The 21,134-nt window shown below is 60.0% G+C and overlaps 8 non-coding genes across 8 annotated transcripts; all 8 read right to left on the bottom strand.

The window, feature by feature from the left end:
- Positions 1-528: 528 nt before the first annotated feature.
- LOC130847121 (small nucleolar RNA SNORD116) lies at positions 529-621 on the bottom strand. The gene has a single exon (XR_009051913.1). It is a non-coding gene; the product is annotated as a small nucleolar RNA SNORD116 (small nucleolar RNA).
- A 2,713-nt stretch (positions 622-3,334) lies between these two features.
- Positions 3,335-3,427, bottom strand: LOC130847120 (small nucleolar RNA SNORD116). The gene has a single exon (XR_009051912.1). It is a non-coding gene; the product is annotated as a small nucleolar RNA SNORD116 (small nucleolar RNA).
- A 2,712-nt stretch (positions 3,428-6,139) lies between these two features.
- On the bottom strand, positions 6,140-6,232 carry LOC130847119 (small nucleolar RNA SNORD116). The gene has a single exon (XR_009051911.1). It is a non-coding gene; the product is annotated as a small nucleolar RNA SNORD116 (small nucleolar RNA).
- Positions 6,233-8,943: 2,711 nt separating this feature from the next.
- On the bottom strand, positions 8,944-9,036 carry LOC130847118 (small nucleolar RNA SNORD116). The gene has a single exon (XR_009051910.1). It is a non-coding gene; the product is annotated as a small nucleolar RNA SNORD116 (small nucleolar RNA).
- Positions 9,037-11,749: 2,713 nt separating this feature from the next.
- Positions 11,750-11,842, bottom strand: LOC130847200 (small nucleolar RNA SNORD116). Its single transcript, XR_009051992.1, has one exon. It is a non-coding gene; the product is annotated as a small nucleolar RNA SNORD116 (small nucleolar RNA).
- Positions 11,843-14,554: 2,712 nt separating this feature from the next.
- LOC130847117 (small nucleolar RNA SNORD116) lies at positions 14,555-14,647 on the bottom strand. Its single transcript, XR_009051909.1, has one exon. It is a non-coding gene; the product is annotated as a small nucleolar RNA SNORD116 (small nucleolar RNA).
- A 2,713-nt stretch (positions 14,648-17,360) lies between these two features.
- Positions 17,361-17,453, bottom strand: LOC130847116 (small nucleolar RNA SNORD116). Its single transcript, XR_009051908.1, has one exon. It is a non-coding gene; the product is annotated as a small nucleolar RNA SNORD116 (small nucleolar RNA).
- Positions 17,454-20,165: 2,712 nt separating this feature from the next.
- LOC130847115 (small nucleolar RNA SNORD116) lies at positions 20,166-20,258 on the bottom strand. Its single transcript, XR_009051907.1, has one exon. It is a non-coding gene; the product is annotated as a small nucleolar RNA SNORD116 (small nucleolar RNA).
- Between the last annotated feature and the right edge of the window lie 876 nt (positions 20,259-21,134).

The following is a 21,134-nucleotide window of genomic DNA, read 5'->3' as shown; positions in this document are numbered from 1 at the left end:
GCCAAGGGAACCACCGAGGCCTAATTCCTCAACCCCTCCCACCGCCACCTAACAATCCCGCCTCCCGGTCCCCACCGCCCTGACCCCGATCCCACCCCGTCTGCCACTCAAGAACCTCACCGAGCCAAGTGAGCAAGCGACAGGTGCCTGGCCTCCGGCTCAACTCAGAAACCACCCAAGCTTCCTCTCTTTGGCTTTGAAAAGCACCCTGCTCCCACAAGGGCCCCTTCCAATATGGGAACCCGGCAAAAACACACCTCTCCAAGCCTCGAGCTCACTGGGTCTAGGCCAGCACATGCTCCGACTCATACCACCAGCAGGCAGCCTGGCGGCCTCGCCATCCCTCACTGCACAGTCACCAAGCACCTCGCAGTCGTGGATGAGCCAGCCAATGCGTGGACACGGGCCGACCCTCAGCCGCGAGCCTCTCCAATACTGCCGCCCTGTGTGCTGTTTGCATGCGTGTCCACAAGGGGAAGCTGGCCCTCACCCCTGACTATCCCCTAACCCCAGGGGAGGCAACGTGCTGGACCTCAGGTTCGATGAGGAGACGGTAGTGAGTGCTCACTCATTTTGTTCAGATTTTCCAAGGAATGCATATGAGGGGGTCATCATCGATCCGAGCACGTGCTGGGACGCCGCAAGAACCCAACAGCACAGGCTGGGCGGCTGCGAGGAGGAGCCAGTGACCTCGACATCATCCAACAGCATGGAGAATCCACAGCCCCCAGGCCACTCAGCAAGAGAAACAGCCCATCCACTCTGGAGCTCCTCGGCGGGTCCGAGGAACCCCTGGTATGCAATGAATGACACGTGTTGGGCCAGGGAAATGCGTACCATCCGTAGTGATCCCTGGCCAAGCTCAGCACCCTGGGCCCGTCGCACTTCTTCCGGGATTTCCTCGCACATCCAGTCTTCACACCACGCCAAGAAGGTCTGCCCATCTCAGCCGACGGCCAGCCGTGCCTGGCGACTGCACCTGAGAAGTGGGCAGCAATCACAGGCATGCTTTAGAACGCCACCCAGGTACTCAGAGAACAAGACCCAGGCCAACGGTACCCTGGGGGTGGGTAACGTTACCCTGCACCTGCTTCCCAAGGACCTTTGTCCCTTGGAGAAGACTCAATGCGGGCATGACAGACAACTCTTCAAAGGTACGCACGTACCAGCGCTTGTGTGCGTCAGGAGGTAAGTGAGTGGGCACCAGAGTGTATTAGTCTCTGCGCAAAAGGGCGTCAAAGCGACTTTCTGCGTGGGGCCCTGTAGGTGTGCCTGGGTCTCTGATTGTCTGTGTGCCCCTCTGCAAAGTCCTTGAACAGGCGAAGGCATGCCTGGAACACAGGGCCCTTGCCTCGGGATCCCCCACAGAATGGCAGAACACCCCTGCCACCTTCAAGAGCCCTCAGGCACACCCTGAACTTGAAGGGCTGCTGCAACCAGCACCGGGCTCCCGATCTCCAACAACCTTGCCTTCTGACCAGAGCACATAGACTCGATGGGGGCCGGCCTCTCACCCATGGGAGTGATGGCCCCAGAGTCGTGGAGACCCCGCCAGCTCCTAGCACACCTGATGTGCCCTTGACAGCCAGAGCCCATGCCACTGGGGACAACGGTACCTCGCACATGAAGGCCTTTGTCTTCGCCCTACACATGGCTACAGGGAAGATGCAGCCTGCCTTCTTCTCAAAGGCACTAAAGGACTTCAAGGCCAGGTGCCTCTTCCAGCCAACTAAGCCAAATTCCTATCCAGAGACGCGTGGGAAAGCTGACTATGGGAAGTGGTGGTCTTCAGACACCATGACCGGGAGTCGAACTCCTCGGACACCAGCCTACAGTCCCGGCCTGGTCCAGGCAGCTCCACGGCCCACCGGATCTACAGCCCTGACCCCCGAAGAAACGCTCAAACGCTCGAGCCCTTGTGCAAAGTTCCCATCTCCTGCCCGCAGGGCGACTCACTCCGACAGCAAACCTCAGATGCGATGCCCACACGGGGCACACTGAGCACCAGGGAAGACAGTCAGCAACCATGGCGGTGGCGACGAAGTCCACCGCATGCCAGGTGACCGCACGCCTCTTCTCCTACATAGCAACACCACCAAGGACCTCACAGAGATACAAGGTGCCAACCAAGAGGACGAGACACACACTTCAAACAGAAGCCCACTGCCGCGCAAGCAGACCAGGAACCCTGCCCAGGGAGCAAGTGGCTGTCCACGGCAACACACCTGGCACCACAACCACTGCCCCATCTCAGCCACACCTCCGGGCTTCCTCCCGTAAACTGAGGGCCCTGCAAAAGGCCTCGGGGCCACCAAGGACGGCCATGTCGTGCCCTCCGGGAGATACACTTTCGCCTTGCCAACTCCCTGACCAGGGGCCAAAGGGAAGCTTCGCAGATTTCACCTTTCCTTAAGCTGGCCGGCCCCACTACTGAGCACGTAGATCTCTTCGAGGCGCCTGTAAGACATTCTTTGGTGTCATTCCTCTGGCATGGGGCCCCCAGGGCTACACCAAAGGCACCAGCGCAGCGCGTCCACAGGGACCGCCAAAGCCCTCTTCTCCGTAGCCAGCCACAGGCAGCCCTTCAGGGACTAGAGATCTCCTTGAGAAGCCGAGGACAGCGCCTGCAGCACCATGATGACAGCCCGTCCAAGAAGTCACACTGCCCCGGGCCTCGCCATGCCCATACCGTCCTGTCTAGGCCATCGGCCATCTCACAGGATTCAATGTAGCACTCAGTCCTCGGCACAGTCCACAGTATCCCGATCGGCGCCACCACTGTGCCAGCAGTTGCAGTCGAGGACCTGCCAAGGGAACCACCGAGGCCTAATTCCTCAACCCCTCCCACCGCCACCTAACAATCCCGCCTCCCGGTCCCCACCGCCCTGACCCCGATCCCACCCCGTCTGCCACTCAAGAACCTCACCGAGCCAAGTGAGCAAGCGACAGGTGCCTGGCCTCCGGCTCAACTCAGAAACCACCCAAGCTTCCTCTCTTTGGCTTTGAAAAGCACCCTGCTCCCACAAGGGCCCCTTCCAATATGGGAACCCGGCAAAAACACACCTCTCCAAGCCTCGAGCTCACTGGGTCTAGGCCAGCACATGCTCCGACTCATACCACCAGCAGGCAGCCTGGCGGCCTCGCCATCCCTCACTGCACAGTCACCAAGCACCTCGCAGTCGTGGATGAGCCAGCCAATGCGTGGACACGGGCCGACCCTCAGCCGCGAGCCTCTCCAATACTGCCGCCCTGTGTGCTGTTTGCATGCGTGTCCACAAGGGGAAGCTGGCCCTCACCCCTGACTATCCCCTAACCCCAGGGGAGGCAACGTGCTGGACCTCAGGTTCGATGAGGAGACGGTAGTGAGTGCTCACTCATTTTGTTCAGATTTTCCAAGGAATGCATATGAGGGGGTCATCATCGATCCGAGCACGTGCTGGGACGCCGCAAGAACCCAACAGCACAGGCTGGGCGGCTGCGAGGAGGAGCCAGTGACCTCGACATCATCCAACAGCATGGAGAATCCACAGCCCCCAGGCCACTCAGCAAGAGAAACAGCCCATCCACTCTGGAGCTCCTCGGCGGGTCCGAGGAACCCCTGGTATGCAATGAATGACACGTGTTGGGCCAGGGGAATGCGTACCATCCGTAGTGATCCCTGGCCAAGCTCAGCATCCTGGGCCCGTCGCACTTCTTCCGGGATTTCCTCGCACATCCAGTCTTCACACCACGCCAAGAAGGTCTGCCCATCTCAGCCGACGGCCAGCCGTGCCTGGCGACTGCACCTGAGAAGTGGGCAGCAATCACAGGCATGCTTTAGAACGCCACCCAGGTACTCAGAGAACAAGACCCAGGCCAACGGTACCCTGGGGGTGGGTAACGTTACCCTGCACCTGCTTCCCAAGGACCTTTGTCCCTTGGAGAAGACTCAATGCGGGCATGACAGACAACTCTTCAAAGGTACGCACGTACCACTGCTTGTGTGCATCAGGAGGTAAGTGAGTGGGCACCGGAGTGTGTTAGTCTCTGCGCAAAAGGGCGTCTAAGCGGCTTTCTGCGTGGGGCCCTGTAGGTGTGCCTGGGTCTCTGATTGTCTGTGTGCCCCTCTGCAAAGTCCTTGAACAGGCGAAGGCATGCCTGGAACACAGGGCCCTTGCCTCGGGATCCCCCACAGAATGGCAGAACACCCCTGCCACCTTCAAGAGCCCTCAGGCACACCCTGAACTTGAAGGGCTGCTGCAACCAGCACCGGGCTCCCGATCTCCAACAACCTTGCCTTCTGACCAGAGCACATAGACTCGATGGGGGCCGGCCTCTCACCCATGGGAGTGATGGCCCCAGAGTCGTGGAGACCCCGCCAGCTCCTAGCACACCTGATGTGCCCTTGACAGCCAGAGCCCATGCCACTGGGGACAACGGTACCTCGCACATGAAGGCCTTTGTCTTCGCCCTACACATGGCTACAGGGAAGATGCAGCCTGCCTTCTTCTCAAAGGCACTAAAGGACTTCAAGGCCAGGTGCCTCTTCCAGCCAACTAAGCCAAATTCCTATCCAGAGACGCGTGGGAAAGCTGACTATGGGAAGTGGTGGTCTTCAGACACCATGACCGGGAGTCGAACTCCTCGGACACCAGCCTACAGTCCCGGCCAGGTCCAGGCAGCTCCACGGCTCACCGGATCTACAGCCCTGACCCCGAAGAAACGCTCAAACGCTCGAGCCCTTGTGCAAAGTTCCCATCTCCTGCCCGCAGGGCGACTCACTCCGACAGCAAACCTCAGACGCGATGCCCACACGGGGCACACTGAGCACCAGGGAAGACAGTCAGCAACCATGGCGGTGGCGACGAAGTCCACCGCATGCCAGGTGACCGCACGCCTCTTCTCCTACATAGCAACACCACCAAGGACCTCACAGAGATACAAGGTGCCAACCAAGAGGACGAGACACACACTTCAAACAGAAGCCCACTGCCGCGCAAGCAGACCAGGAACCCTGCCCAGGGAGCAAGTGGCTGTCCACGGCAACACACCTGGCACCACAACCACTGCCCCATCTCAGCCACACCTCCGGGCTTCCTCCCGTAAACTGAGGGCCCTGCAAAAGGCCTCGGGGCCACCAAGGACGGCCATGTCGTGCCCTCCGGGAGATACACTTTCGCCTTGCCAACTCCCTGACCAGGGGCCAAAGGGAAGCTTCGCAGATTTCACCTTTCCTTAAGCTGGCCGGCCCCACTACTGAGCACGTAGATCTCTTCGAGGCGCCTGTAAGACATTCTTTGGTGTCATTCCTCTGGCATGGGGCCCCCACGGCTACACCAAAGGCACCAGCGCAGCGCGTCCACAGGGACCGCCAAAGCCCTCTTCTCCGTAGCCAGCCACAGGCAGCCCTTCAGGGACTAGAGATCTCCTTGAGAAGCCGAGGACAGCGCCTGCAGCACCATGATGACAGCTCGTCCAAGAAGTCACACTGCCCCGGGCCTCGCCGTGCCCATACCTTCCTGTCTAGGCCATCGGCCGTCTCACAGGATTCAATGTAGCACTCAGTCCTCGGCACAGTCCACAGTATCCCGATCGGCGCCACCACTGTGCCAGCAGTTGCAGTCGAGGACCTGCCAAGGGAACCACCGAGGCCTAATTCCTCAACCCCTCCCACCGCCACCTAACAATCCCGCCTCCCAGTCCCCACCGCCCTGACCCCGATCCCACCCCGTCTGCCACTCAAGAACCTCACCGAGCCAAGTGAGGAAGCGACAGGTGCCTGGCCTCCGGCTCAACTCAGAAACCACCCAAGCTTCCTCTCTTTGGCTTTGAAAAGCACCCTGCTCCCACAAGGGCCCCTTCCAATATGGGAACCCGGCAAAAACACACCTCTCCAAGCCTCGAGCTCACTGGGTCTAGGCCAGCACATGCTCCGACTCATACCACCAGCAGGCAGCCTGGCGGCCTCGCCATTCCTCACTGCACAGTCACCAAGCACCTCGCAGTCGTGGATGAGCCAGCCAATGCGTGGACACGGGCTGACCCTCAGCCGCGAGCCTCTCCAATACTGCCGCCCTGTGGGCTGTTTGCATGCGTGTCCACGAGGGGAAGCTGGCCCTCACCCCTGACTATCCCCTAACCCCAGGGGAGGCAACGTGCTGGACCTCAGGTTCGATGAGGAGACGGTAGTGAGTGCTCACTCATTTTGTTCAGATTTTCCAAGGAATGCATATGAGGGGGTCATCATCGATCCGAGCACGTGCTGGGACGCCGCAAGAACCCAACAGCACAGGCTGGGCGGCTGCGAGGAGGAGCCAGTGACCTCGACATCATCCAACAGCATGGAGAATCCACAGCCCCCAGGCCACTCAGCAAGAAAAACAGTCCATCCACTCTGGAGCTCCTCGGCTGGTCCGAGGAACCCCTGGTATGCAATGAATGACACGTGTTGGGCCAGGGGAATGCGTACCATCCGTAGTGATCCCTGGCCAAGCTCAGCACCCTGGGCCCGTCGCACTTCTTCCGGGATTTCCTCGCACATCCAGTCTTCACACCACGCCAAGAAGGTCTGCCCATCTCAGCCGACGGCCAGCCATGCCTGGCGACTGCACCTGAAGTGGGCAGCAATCACAGGCATGCTTTAGAACGCCACCCAGGTACTCAGAGAACAAGACCCAGGCCAACGGTACCCTGGGGGTGGGTAACGTTACCCTGCACCTGCTTCCCAAGGACCTTTGTCCCTTGGAGAAGACTCAATGCGGGCATGACAGACAACTCTTCAAAGGTACGCACGTACCACTGCTTGTGTGCGTCAGGAGGTAAGTGAGTGGGCACCGGAGTGTGTTAGTCTCTGCGCAAAAGGGCGTGTAAGCGGCTTTCTGCGTGGGGCCCTGTAGGTGTGCCTGGGTCTCTGATTGTCTGTGTGCCCCTCTGCAAAATCCTTGAACAGGCGAAGGCATGCCTGGAACACAGGGCCCTTGCCTCGGGATCCCCCACAGAATGGCAGAACACCCCTGCCACCTTCAAGAGCCCTCAGGCACACCCTGAACTTGAAGGGCTGCTGCAACCAGCACCGGGCTCCCGATCTCCAACAACCTTGCCTTCTGACCAGAGCACATAGACTCGATGGGGGCCGGCCTCTCACCCATGGGAGTGATGGCCCCAGAGTCGTGGAGACCCCGCCAGCTCCTAGCACACCTGATGTGCCCTTGACAGCCAGAGCCCATGCCACTGGGGACAACGGTACCTCGCACATGAAGGCCTTTGTCTCCGCCCTACACATGGCTACAGGGAAGATGCAGCCTGCCTTCTTCTCAAAGGCACTAAAGGACTTCAAGGCCAGGTGCCTCTTCCAGACAACTAAGCCAAATTCCTATCCAGAGACGCGAGGGAAAGCTGAATATGGGAAGTGGTGGTCTTCAGACACCATGACCGGGAGTCGAACTCCTCGGACACCAGCCTACAGTCCCGGCCAGGTCCAGGCAGCTCCACGGCCCACCGCATCTACAGCCCTGACCCCCGAAGAAACGCTCAAACGCTCGAGCCCTTGTGCAAAGTTCCCATCTCCTGCCCGCAGGGCGACTCACTCCGACAGCAAACCTCAGACGCGATGCCCACACGGGGCACACTGAGCACCAGGGAAGACAGTCAGCAACCATGGCGGTGGCGACGAAGTCCACCGCATGCCAGGTGACCGCACGCCTCTTCTCCTACATAGCAACACCACCAAGGACCTCACAGAGATACAAGGTGCCAACCAAGAGGACGAGACACACACTTCAAACAGAAGCCCACTGCCGCGCAAGCAGACCAGGAACCCTGCCCAGGGAGCAAGTGGCTGTCCACGGCAACACACCTGGCACCACAACCACTGCCCCATCTCAGCCACACCTCCGGGCTTCCTCCCGTAAACTGAGGGCCCTGCAAAAGGCCTCGGGGCCACCAAGGACGGCCATGTCGTGCCCTCCGGGAGATACACTTTCGCCTTGCCAACTCCCTGACCAGGGGCCAAAGGGAAGCTTCGCAGATTTCACCTTTCCTTAAGCTGGCCGGCCCCACTACTGAGCACGTAGATCTCTTCGAGGCGCCTGTAAGACATTCTTTGGTGTCATTCCTCTGGCATGGGGCCCCCAGGGCTACACCAAAGGCACCAGCGCAGCGCGTCCACAGGGACCGCCAAAGCCCTCTTCTCCGTAGCCAGCCACAGGCAGCCCTTCAGGGACTAGAGATCTCCTTGAGAAGCCGAGGACAGCGCCTGCAGCACCATGATGACAGCCCGTCCAAGAAGTCACACTGCCCCGGGCCTCGCCATGCCCATACCGTCCTGTCTAGGCCATCGGCCATCTCACAGGATTCAATGTAGCACTCAGTCCTCGGCACAGTCCACAGTATCCCGATCGGCGCCACCACTGTGCCAGCAGTTGCAGTCGAGGACCTGCCAAGGGAACCACCGAGGCCTAATTCCTCAACCCCTCCCACCGCCACCTAACAATCCCGCCTCCCGGTCCCCACCGCCCTGACCCCGATCTCACCCCGTCTGTCACTCAAGAACCTCACCGAGCCAAGTGAGGAAGCGACAGGTGCCTGGCCTCCGGCTCAACTCAGAAACCACCCAAGCTTCCTCTCTTTGGCTTTGAAAAGCACCCTGCTCCCACAAGGGCCCCTTCCAATATGGGAACCCGGCAAAAACACACCTCTCCAAGCCTCGAGCTCACTGGGTCTAGGCCAGCACATGCAACGACTCATACCACCAGCAGGCAGCCTGGCGGCCTCGCCATCCCTCACTGCACAGTCACCAAGCACCTCGCAGTCGTGGATGAGCCAGCCAATGCGTGGACACGGGCCGACCCTCAGCCGCGAGCCTCTCCAATACTGCCGCCCTGTGTGCTGTTTGCATGCGTGTCCACAAGGGGAAGCTGGCCCTCACCCCTGACTATCCCCTAACCCCAGGGGAGGCAACGTGCTGGACCTCAGGTTCGATGAGGAGACGGTAGTGAGTGCTCACTCATTTTGTTCAGATTTTCCAAGGAATGCATATGAGGGGGTCATCATCGATCCGAGCACGTGCTGGGACGCCGCAAGAACCCAACAGCACAGGCTGGGCGGCTGCGAGGAGGAGCCAGTGACCTCGACATCATCCAACAGCATGGAGAATCCACAGTCCCCAGGCCACTCAGCAAGAGAAACAGTCCATCCACTCTGGAGCTCCTCGGCTGGTCCGAGGAACCCCTGGTATGCAATGAATGACACGTGTTGGGCCAGGGGAATGCGTACCATCCGTAGTGATCCCTGGCCAAGCTCAGCACCCTGGGCCCGTCGCACTTCTTCCGGGATTTCCTCGCACATCCAGTCTTCACACCACGCCAAGAAGGTCTGCCCATCTCAGCCGACGGCCAGCCGTGCCTGGCGACTGCACCTGAGAAGAGGGCAGCAATCACAGGCATGCTTTAGAACGCCACCCAGGTACTCAGAGAACAAGACCCAGGCCAACGGTACCCTGGGGGGGGGTAACGTTACCCTGCACCTGCTTCCCAAGGACCTTTGTCCCTTGGAGAAGACTCAATGCGGGCATGACAGACAACTCTTCAAAGGTACGCACGTACCACTGCTTGTGTGCATCAGGAGGTAAGTGAGTGGGCACCGGAGTGTGTTAGTCTCTGCGCAAAAGGGCGTCTAAGCGGCTTTCTGCGTGGGGCCCTGTAGGTGTGCCTGGGTCTCTGATTGTCTGTGTGCCCCTCTGCAAAGTCCTTGAACAGGCGAAGGCATGCCTGGAACACAGGGCCCTTGCCTCGGGATCCCCCACAGAATGGCAGAACACCCCTGCCACCTTCAAGAGCCCTCAGGCACACCCTGAACTTGAAGGGCTGCTGCAACCAGCACCGGGCTCCCGATCTCCAACAACCTTGCCTTCTGACCAGAGCACATAGACTCGATGGGGGCCGGCCTCTCACCCATGGGAGTGATGGCCCCAGAGTCGTGGAGACCCCGCCAGCTCCTAGCACACCTGATGTGCCCTTGACAGCCAGAGCCCATGCCACTGGGGACAACGGTACCTCGCACATGAAGGCCTTTGTCTCCGCCCTACACATGGCTACAGGGAAGATGCAGCCTGCCTTCTTCTCAAAGGCACTAAAGGACTTCAAGGCCAGGTGCCTCTTCCAGCCAACTAAGCCAAATTCCTATCCAGAGACGCGTGGGAAAGCTGACTATGGGAAGTGGTGGTCTTCAGACACCATGACCGGGAGTCGAACTCCTCGGACACCAGCCTACTGTCCCGGCCTGGTCCAGGCAGCTCCACGGCCCACCGCATCTACAGCCCTGACCCCCGAAGAAACGCTCAAACGCTCGAGCCCTTGTGCAAAGTTCCCATCTCCTGCCCGCAGGGCGACTCACTCCGACAGCAAACCTCAGACGCGATGCCCACACGGGGCACACTGAGCACCAGGGAAGACAGTCAGCAACCATGGCGGTGGCGACGAACTCCACCGCATGCCAGGTGACCGCACGCCTCTTCTCCTACATAGCAACACCACCAAGGACCTCACAGAGATACAAGGTGCCAACCAAGAGGACGAGACACACACTTCAAACAGAAGCCCACTGCCGCGCAAGCAGACCAGGAACCCTGCCCAGGGAGCAAGTGGCTTTCCACGGCAACACACCTGGCACCACAACCACTGCCCCATCTCAGCCACACCTCCGGGCTTCCTCCCGTAAACTGAGGGCCCTGCAAAAGGCCTCGGGGCCACCAAGGACGGCCATGTCGTGCCCTCCGGGAGATACACTTTCGCCTTGCCAACTCCCTGACCAGGGGCCAAAGGGAAGCTTCGCAGATTTCACCTTTCCTTAAGCTGGCCGGCCCCACTACTGAGCACGTAGATCTCTTCGAGGCGCCTGTAAGACATTCTTTGGTGTCATTCCTCTGGCATGGGGCCCCCACGGCTACACCAAAGGCACCAGCGCAGCGCGTCCACAGGGACCGCCAAAGCCCTCTTCTCCGTAGCCAGCCACAGGCAGCCCTTCAGGGACTAGAGATCTCCTTGAGAAGCCGAGGACAGCGCCTGCAGCACCATGATGACAGCCCGTCCAAGAAGTCACACTGCCCCGGGCCTCGCCATGCCCATACCGTCCTGTCTAGGCCATCGGCCATCTCACAGGATTCAATGTAGCACTCAGTCCTCGGCACAGTCCACAGTATCCCGATCGGCGCCACCACTGTGCCAGCAGTTGCAGTCGAGGACCCGCCAAGTGAACCACCGAGGCCTAATTCCTCAACCCCTCCCACCGCCACCTAACAATCCCGCCTCCCGGTCCCCACCGCCCTGACCCCGATCCCACCCCGTCTGCCACTCAAGAACCTCACCGAGCCAAGTGAGGAAGCGACAGGTGCCTGGCCTCCGGCTCAACTCAGAAACCACCCAAGCTTCCTCTCTTTGGCTTTGAAAAGCACCCTGCTCCCACAAGGGCCCCTTCCAATATGGGAACCCGGCAAAAACACACCTCTCCAAGCCTCGAGCTCACTGGGTCTAGGCCAGCACATGCTCCGACTCATACCACCAGCAGGCAGCCTGGCGGCCTCGCCATCCCTCACTGCACAGTCACCAAGCACCTCGCAGTCGTGGATGAGCCAGCCAATGCGTGGACACGGGCCGACCCTCAGCCGCGAGCCTCTCCAATACTGCCGCCCTGTGTGCTGTTTGCATGCGTGTCCACAAGGGGAAGCTGGCCCTCACCCCTGACTATCCCCTAACCCCAGGGGAGGCAACGTGCTGGACCTCAGGTTCGATGAGGAGACGGTAGTGAGTGCTCACTCATTTTGTTCAGATTTTCCAAGGAATGCATACGAGGGGGTCATCATCGATCCGAGCACGTGCTGGGACGCCGCAAGAACCCAACAGCACAGGCTGGGCGGCTGCGAGGAGGAGCCAGTGACCTCGACATCATCCAACAGCATGGAGAATCCACAGCCCCCAGGCCACTCAGCAAGAGAAACAGTCCATCCACTCTGGAGGTCCTCGGCGGGTCCGAGGAACCCCTGGTATGCAATGAATGACACGTGTTGGGCCAGGGGAATGCGTACCATCCGTAGTGATCCCTGGCCAAGCTCAGCACCCTGGGCCCGTCGCACTTCTTCCGGGATTTCCTCGCACATCCAGTCTTCACACCACGCCAAGAAGGTCTGCCCATCTCAGCCGACGGCCAGCCGTGCCTGGCGACTGCACCTGAGAAGTGGGCAGCAATCACAGGCATGCTTTAGAACGCCACCCAGGTACTCAGAGAACAAGACCCAGGCCAACGGTACCCTGGGGGTGGGTAACGTTACCCTGCACCTGCTTCCCAAGGACCTTTGTCCCTTGGAGAAGACTCAATGCGGGCATGACAGACAACTCTTCAAAGGTACGCACGTACCAGTGCTTGTGTGCGTCAGGAGGTAAGTGAGTGGGCACCGGAGTGTGTTAGTCTCTGCGCAAAAGGGCGTCTAAGCGGCTTTCTGCGTGGGGCCCTGTAGGTGTGCCTGGGTCTCTGATTGTCTGTGTGCCCCTCTGCAAAGTCCTTGAACAGGCGAAGGCATGCCTGGAACACAGGGCCCTTGCCTCGGGATCCCCCACAGAATGGCAGAACACCCCTGCCACCTTCAAGAGCCCTCAGGCACACCCTGAACTTGAAGGGCTGCTGCAACCAGCACCGGGCTCCCGATCTCCAACAACCTTGCCTTCTGACCAGAGCACATAGACTCGATGGGGGCCGGCCTCTCACCCATGGGAGTGATGGCCCCAGAGTCGTGGAGACCCCGCCAGCTCCTAGCACACCTGATGTGCCCTTGACAGCCAGAGCCCATGCCACTGGGGACAACGGTACCTCGCACATGAAGGCCTTTGTCTCCGCCCTACACATGGCTACAGGGAAGATGCAGCCTGCCTTCTTCTCAAAGGCACTAAAGGACTTCAAGGCCAGGTGCCTCTTCCAGCCAACTAAGCCAAATTCCTATCCAGAGACGCGTGGGAAAGCTGACTATGGGAAGTGGTGGTCTTCAGACACCATGACTGGCAGTCGAACTCCTCGGACACCAGCCTACACTCCCGGCCAGGTCCAGGCAGCTCCACGGCCCACCGCATCTACAGCCCTGACCCCCGAAGAAACGCTCAAACGCTCGAGCCCTTGTGCAAAGTTCCCATCTCCTGCCCGCAGGGCGACTCACTCGACAGCAAACCTCAGACGCGATGCCCACACGGGGCACACTGAGCACCAGGGAAGACAGTCAGCAACCATGGCGGTGGCGACGAAGTCCACCGCATGCCAGGTGACCGCACGCCTCTTCTCCTACATAGCAACACCACCAAGGACCTCACAGAGATACAAGGTGCCAACCAAGAGGACGAGACACACACTTCAAACAGAAGCCCACTGCCGCGCAAGCAGACCAGGAACCCTGCCCAGGGAGCAAGTGGCTGTCCACGGCAACACACCTGGCACCACAACCACTGCCCCATCTCAGCCACACCTCCGGGCTTCCTCCCGTAAACTGAGGGCCCTGCAAAAGGCCTCGGGGCCACCAAAGACGGCCATGTCGTGCCCTCCGGGAGATACACTTTCGCCTTGCCAACTCCCTGACCAGGGGCCAAAGGGAAGCTTCGCAGATTTCACCTTTCCTTAAGCTGGCCGGCCCCACTACTGAGCACGTAGATCTCTTCGAGGCGCCTGTAAGACATTCTTTGGTGTCATTCCTCTGGCATGGGGCCCCCAGGGCTACACCAAAGGCACCAGCGCAGCGCGTCCACAGGGACCGCCAAAGCCCTCTTCTCCGTAGCCAGCCACAGGCAGCCCTTCAGGGACTAGAGATCTCCTTGAGAAGCCGAGGACAGCGCCTGCAGCACCATGATGACAGCCCGTCCAAGAAGTCACACTGCCCCGGGCCTCGCCATGCCCATACCGTCCTGTCTAGGCCATCGGCCATCTCACAGGATTCAATGTAGCACTCAGTCCTCGGCACAGTCCACAGTATCCCGATCGGCGCCACCACTGTGCCAGCAGTTGCAGTCGAGGACCTGCCAAGGGAACCACCGAGGCCTAATTCCTCAACCCCTCCCACCGCCACCTAACAATCCCGCCTCCCGGTCCCCACCGCCCTGACCCCGATCCCACCCCGTCTGCCACTCAAAAACCTCACCGAGCCAAGTGAGGAAGCGACAGGTGCCTGGCCTCGGGCTCAACTCAGAAACCACCCAAGCTTCCTCTCTTTGGCTTTGAAAAGCACCCTGCTCCCACAAGGGCCCCTTCCAATATGGGAACCCGGCAAAAACACACCTCTCCAAGCCTCGAGCTCACTGGGTCTAGGCCAGCACATGCTCCGACTCATACCACCAGCAGGCAGCCTGGCGGCCTCGCCATCCCTCACTACACAGTCACCAGGCACCTCGCAGTCCTGGATGAGCCAGCCAATGCGTGGACACGGGCCGACCCTCAGCCGCGAGCCTCTCCAATACTGCCGCCCTGTGTGCTGTTTGCATGCGTGTCCACAAGGGGAAGCTGGCCCTCACCCCTGACTATCCCCTAACCCCAGGGGAGGCAACGTGCTGGACCTCAGGTTCGATGAGGAGACGGTAGTGAGTGCTCACTCATTTTGTTCAGATTTTCCAAGGAATGCATATGAGGGGGTCATCATCGATCCGAGCACGTGCTGGGACGCCGCAAGAACCCAACAGCACAGGCTGGGCGGCTGCGAGGAGGAGCCAGTGACCTCGACATCATCCAACAGCATGGAGAATCCACAGCCCCCAGGCCACTCAGCAAGAGAAACAGTCCATCCACTCTGGAGCTCCTCGGCTGGTCCGAGGAACCCCTGGTATGCAATGAATGACACGTGTTGGGCCAGGGGAATGCGTACCATCCGTAGTGATCCCTGGCCAAGCTCAGCATCCTGGGCCCGTCGCACTTCTTCCGGGATTTCCTCGCACATCCAGTCTTCACACCACGCCAAGAAGGTCTGCCCATCTCAGCCGACGGCCAGCCGTGCCTGGCGACTGCACCTGAGAAGTGGGCAGCAATCACAGGCATGCTTTAGAACGCCACCCAGGTACTCAGAGAACAAGACCCAGGCCAACGGTACCCTGGGGGTGGGTAACGTTACCCTGCACCTGCTTCCCAAGGACCTTTGTCCCTTGGAGAAGACTCAATGCGGGCATGACAGACAACTCTTCAAAGGTACGCACGTACCACTGCTTGTGTGCATCAGGAGGTAAGTGAGTGGGCACCGGAGTGTGTTAGTCTCTGCGCAAAAGGGCGTCTAAGCGGCTTTCTGCGTGGGGCCCTGTAGGTGTGCCTGGGTCTCTGATTGTCTGTGTGCCCCTCTGCAAAGTCCTTGAACAGGCGAAGGCATGCCTGGAACACAGGGCCCTTGCCTCGGGATCCCCCACAGAATGGCAGAACACCCCTGCCACCTTCAAGAGCCCTCAGGCACACCCTGAACTTGAAGGGCTGCTGCAACCAGCACCGGGCTCCCGATCTCCAACAACCTTGCCTTCTGACCAGAGCACATAGACTCGATGGGGGCCGGCCTCTCACCCATGGGAGTGATGGCCCCAGAGTCGTGGAGACCCCGCCAGCTCCTAGCACACCTGATGTGCCCTTGACAGCCAGAGCCCATGCCACTGGGGACAACGGTACCTCGCACATGAAGGCCTTTGTCTTCGCCCTACACATGGCTACAGGGAAGATGCAGCCTGCCTTCTTCTCAAAGGCACTAAAGGACTTCAAGGCCAGGTGCCTCTTCCAGCCAACTAAGCCAAATTCCTATCCAGAGACGCGTGGGAAAGCTGACTATGGGAAGTGGTGGTCTTCAGACACCATGACCGGGAGTCGAACTCCTCGGACACCAGCCTACAGTCCCGGCCTGGTCCAGGCAGCTCCACGGCCCACCGGATCTACAGCCCTGACCCCCGAAGAAACGCTCAAACGCTCGAGCCCTTGTGCAAAGTTCCCATCTCCTGCCCGCAGGGCGACTCACTCCGACAGCAAACCTCAGATGCGATGCCCACACGGGGCACACTGAGCACCAGGGAAGACAGTCAGCAACCATGGCGGTGGCGACGAAGTCCACCGCATGCCAGGTGACCGCACGCCTCTTCTCCTACATAGCAACACCACCAAGGACCTCACAGAGATACAAGGTGCCAACCAAGAGGACGAGACACACACTTCAAACAGAAGCCCACTGCCGCGCAAGCAGACCAGGAATCCTGCCCAGGGAGCAAGTGGCTGTCCACGGCAACACACCTGGCACCACAACCACTGCCCCATCTCAGCCACACCTCCGGGCTTCCTCCCGTAAACTGAGGGCCCTGCAAAAGGCCTCGGGGCCACCAAGGACGGCCATGTCGTGCCCTCCGGGAGATACACTTTCGCCTTGCCAACTCCCTGACCAGGGGCCAAAGGGAAGCTTCGCAGATTTCACCTTTCCTTAAGCTGGCCGGCCCCACTACTGAGCACGTAGATCTCTTCGAGGCGCCTGTAAGACATTCTTTGGTGTCATTCCTCTGGCATGGGGCCCCCAGGGCTACACCAAAGGCACCAGCGCAGCGCGTCCACAGGGACCGCCAAAGCCCTCTTCTCCGTAGCCAGCCACAGGCAGCCCTTCAGGGACTAGAGATCTCCTTGAGAAGCCGAGGACAGCGCCTGCAGCACCATGATGACAGCCCGTCCAAGAAGTCACACTGCCCCGGGCCTCGCCATGCCCATACCGTCCTGTCTAGGCCATCGGCCATCTCACAGGATTCAATGTAGCACTCAGTCCTCGGCACAGTCCACAGTATCCCGATCGGCGCCACCACTGTGCCAGCAGTTGCAGTCGAGGACCTGCCAAGGGAACCACCGAGGCCTAATTCCTCAACCCCTCCCACCGCCACCTAACAATCCCGCCTCCCGGTCCCCACCGCCCTGACCCCGATCCCACCCCGTCTGCCACTCAAGAACCTCACCGAGCCAAGTGAGCAAGCGACAGGTGCCTGGCCTCCGGCTCAACTCAGAAACCACCCAAGCTTCCTCTCTTTGGCTTTGAAAAGCACCCTGCTCCCACAAGGGCCCCTTCCAATATGGGAACCCGGCAAAAACACACCTCTCCAAGCCTCGAGCTCACTGGGTCTAGGCCAGCACATGCTCCGACTCATACCACCAGCAGGCAGCCTGGCGGCCTCGCCATCCCTCACTGCACAGTCACCAAGCACCTCGCAGTCGTGGATGAGCCAGCCAATGCGTGGACACGGGCCGACCCTCAGCCGCGAGCCTCTCCAATACTGCCGCCCTGTGTGCTGTTTGCATGCGTGTCCACAAGGGGAAGCTGGCCCTCACCCCTGACTATCCCCTAACCCCAGGGGAGGCAACGTGCTGGACCTCAGGTTCGATGAGGAGACGGTAGTGAGTGCTCACTCATTTTGTTCAGATTTTCCAAGGAATGCATATGAGGGGGTCATCATCGATCCGAGCACGTGCTGGGACGCCGCAAGAACCCAACAGCACAGGCTGGGCGGCTGCGAGGAGGAGCCAGTGACCTCGACATCATCCAACAGCATGGAGAATCCACAGCCCCCAGGCCACTCAGCAAGAGAAACAGTCCATCCACTCTGGAGCTCCTCGGCGGGTCCGAGGAACCCCTGGTATGCAATGAATGACACGTGTTGGGCCAGGGGAATGCGTACCATCCGTAGTGATCCCTGGCCAAGCTCAGCACCCTGGGCCCGTCGCACTTCTTCCGGGATTTCCTCGCACATCCAGTCTTCACACCACGCCAAGAAGGTCTGCCCATCTCAGCCGACGGCCAGCCGTGCCTGGCGACTGCACCTGAGAAGTGGGCAGCAATCACAGGCATGCTTTAGAACGCCACCCAGGTACTCAGAGAACAAGACCCAGGCCAACGGTACCCTGGGGGTGGGTAACGTTACCCTGCACCTGCTTCCCAAGGACCTTTGTCCCTTGGAGAAGACTCAATGCGGGCATGACAGACAACTCTTCAAAGGTACGCACGTACCACTGCTTGTGTGCATCAGGAGGTAAGTGAGTGGGCACCGGAGTGTGTTAGTCTCTGCGCAAAAGGGCGTCTAAGCGGCTTTCTGCGTGGGGCCCTGTAGGTGTGCCTGGGTCTCTGATTGTCTGTGTGCCCCTCTGCAAAGTCCTTGAACAGGCGAAGGCATGCCTGGAACACAGGGCCCTTGCCTCGGGATCCCCCACAGAATGGCAGAACACCCCTGCCACCTTCAAGAGCCCTCAGGCACACCCTGAACTTGAAGGGCTGCTGCAACCAGCACCGGGCTCCCGATCTCCAACAACCTTGCCTTCTGACCAGAGCACATAGACTCGATGGGGGCCGGCCTCTCACCCATGGGAGTGATGGCCCCAGAGTCGTGGAGACCCCGCCAGCTCCTAGCACACCTGATGTGCCCTTGACAGCCAGAGCCCATGCCACTGGGGACAACGGTACCTCGCACATGAAGGCCTTTGTCTTCGCCCTACACATGGCTACAGGGAAGATGCAGCCTGCCTTCTTCTCAAAGGCACTAAAGGACTTCAAGGCCAGGTGCCTCTTCCAGCCAACTAAGCCAAATTCCTATCCAGAGACGCGTGGGAAAGCTGACTATGGGAAGTGGTGGTCTTCAGACACCATGACCGGGAGTCGAACTCCTCGGACACCAGCCTACAGTCCCGGCCAGGTCCAGGCAGCTCCACGGCTCACCGGATCTACAGCCCTGACCCCGAAGAAACGCTCAAACGCTCGAGCCCTTGTGCAAAGTTCCCATCTCCTGCCCGCAGGGCGACTCACTCCGACAGCAAACCTCAGACGCGATGCCCACACGGGGCACACTGAGCACCAGGGAAGACAGTCAGCAACCATGGCGGTGGCGACGAAGTCCACCGCATGCCAGGTGACCGCACGCCTCTTCTCCTACATAGCAACACCACCAAGGACCTCACAGAGATACAAGGTGCCAACCAAGAGGACGAGACACACACTTCAAACAGAAGCCCACTGCCGCGCAAGCAGACCAGGAACCCTGCCCAGGGAGCAAGTGGCTGTCCACGGCAACACACCTGGCACCACAACCACTGCCCCATCTCAGCCACACCTCCGGGCTTCCTCCCGTAAACTGAGGGCCCTGCAAAAGGCCTCGGGGCCACCAAGGACGGCCATGTCGTGCCCTCCGGGAGATACACTTTCGCCTTGCCAACTCCCTGACCAGGGGCCAAAGGGAAGCTTCGCAGATTTCACCTTTCCTTAAGCTGGCCGGCCCCACTACTGAGCACGTAGATCTCTTCGAGGCGCCTGGAAGACATTCTTTGGTGTCATTCCTCTGGCATGGGGCCCCCACGGCTACACCAAAGGCACCAGCGCAGCGCGTCCACAGGGACCGCCAAAGCCCTCTTCTCCGTAGCCAGCCACAGGCAGCCCTTCAGGGACTAGAGATCTCCTTGAGAAGCCGAGGACAGCGCCTGCAGCACCATGATGACAGCTCGTCCAAGAAGTCACACTGCCCCGGGCCTCGCCGTGCCCATACCTTCCTGTCTAGGCCATCGGCCGTCTCACAGGATTCAATGTAGCACTCAGTCCTCGGCACAGTCCACAGTATCCCGATCGGCGCCACCACTGTGCCAGCAGTTGCAGTCGAGGACCTGCCAAGGGAACCACCGAGGCCTAATTCCTCAACCCCTCCCACCGCCACCTAACAATCCCGCCTCCCAGTCCCCACCGCCCTGACCCCGATCCCACCCCGTCTGCCACTCAAGAACCTCACCGAGCCAAGTGAGGAAGCGACAGGTGCCTGGCCTCCGGCTCAACTCAGAAACCACCCAAGCTTCCTCTCTTTGGCTTTGAAAAGCACCCTGCTCCCACAAGGGCCCCTTCCAATATGGGAACCCGGCAAAAACACACCTCTCCAAGCCTCGAGCTCACTGGGTCTAGGCCAGCACATGCTCCGACTCATACCACCAGCAGGCAGCCTGGCGGCCTCGCCATTCCTCACTGCACAGTCACCAAGCACCTCGCAGTCGTGGATGAGCCAGCCAATGCGTGGACACGGGCTGACCCTCAGCCGCGAGCCTCTCCAATACTGCCGCCCTGTGGGCTGTTTGCATGCGTGTCCACGAGGGGAAGCTGGCCCTCACCCCTGACTATCCCCTAACCCCAGGGGAGGCAACGTGCTGGACCTCAGGTTCGATGAGGAGACGGTAGTGAGTGCTCACTCATTTTGTTCAGATTTTCCAAGGAATGCATATGAGGGGGTCATCATCGATCCGAGCACGTGCTGGGACGCCGCAAGAACCCAACAGCACAGGCTGGGCGGCTGCGAGGAGGAGCCAGTGACCTCGACATCATCCAACAGCATGGAGAATCCACAGCCCCCAGGCCACTCAGCAAGAAAAACAGTCCATCCACTCTGGAGCTCCTCGGCTGGTCCGAGGAACCCCTGGTATGCAATGAATGACACGTGTTGGGCCAGGGGAATGCGTACCATCCGTAGTGATCCCTGGCCAAGCTCAGCACCCTGGGCCCGTCGCACTTCTTCCGGGATTTCCTCGCACATCCAGTCTTCACACCACGCCAAGAAGGTCTGCCCATCTCAGCCGACGGCCAGTCATGCCTGGCGACTGCACCTGAAGTGGGCAGCAATCACAGGCATGCTTTAGAACGCCACCCAGGTACTCAGAGAACAAGACCCAGGCCAACGGTACCCTGGGGGTGGGTAACGTTACCCTGCACCTGCTTCCCAAGGACCTTTGTCCCTTGGAGAAGACTCAATGCGGGCATGACAGACAACTCTTCAAAGGTACGCACGTACCACTGCTTGTGTGCGTCAGGAGGTAAGTGAGTGGGCACCGGAGTGTGTTAGTCTCTGCGCAAAAGGGCGTGTAAGCGGCTTTCTGCGTGGGGCCCTGTAGGTGTGCCTGGGTCTCTGATTGTCTGTGTGCCCCTCTGCAAAATCCTTGAACAGGCGAAGGCATGCCTGGAACACAGGGCCCTTGCCTCGGGATCCCCCACAGAATGGCAGAACACCCCTGCCACCTTCAAGAGCCCTCAGGCACACCCTGAACTTGAAGGGCTGCTGCAACCAGCACCGGGCTCCCGATCTCCAACAACCTTGCCTTCTGACCAGAGCACATAGACTCGATGG

Source organism: Hippopotamus amphibius, chromosome 2 (genome assembly GCF_030028045.1).
Source record: "Hippopotamus amphibius kiboko isolate mHipAmp2 chromosome 2, mHipAmp2.hap2, whole genome shotgun sequence".
Lineage (NCBI taxonomy): Eukaryota > Metazoa > Chordata > Mammalia > Artiodactyla > Hippopotamidae > Hippopotamus > Hippopotamus amphibius.
The sequence above is the reverse complement of the archived record's forward strand: the minus strand, read 5'-3'. Positions and strand labels throughout refer to the sequence as shown.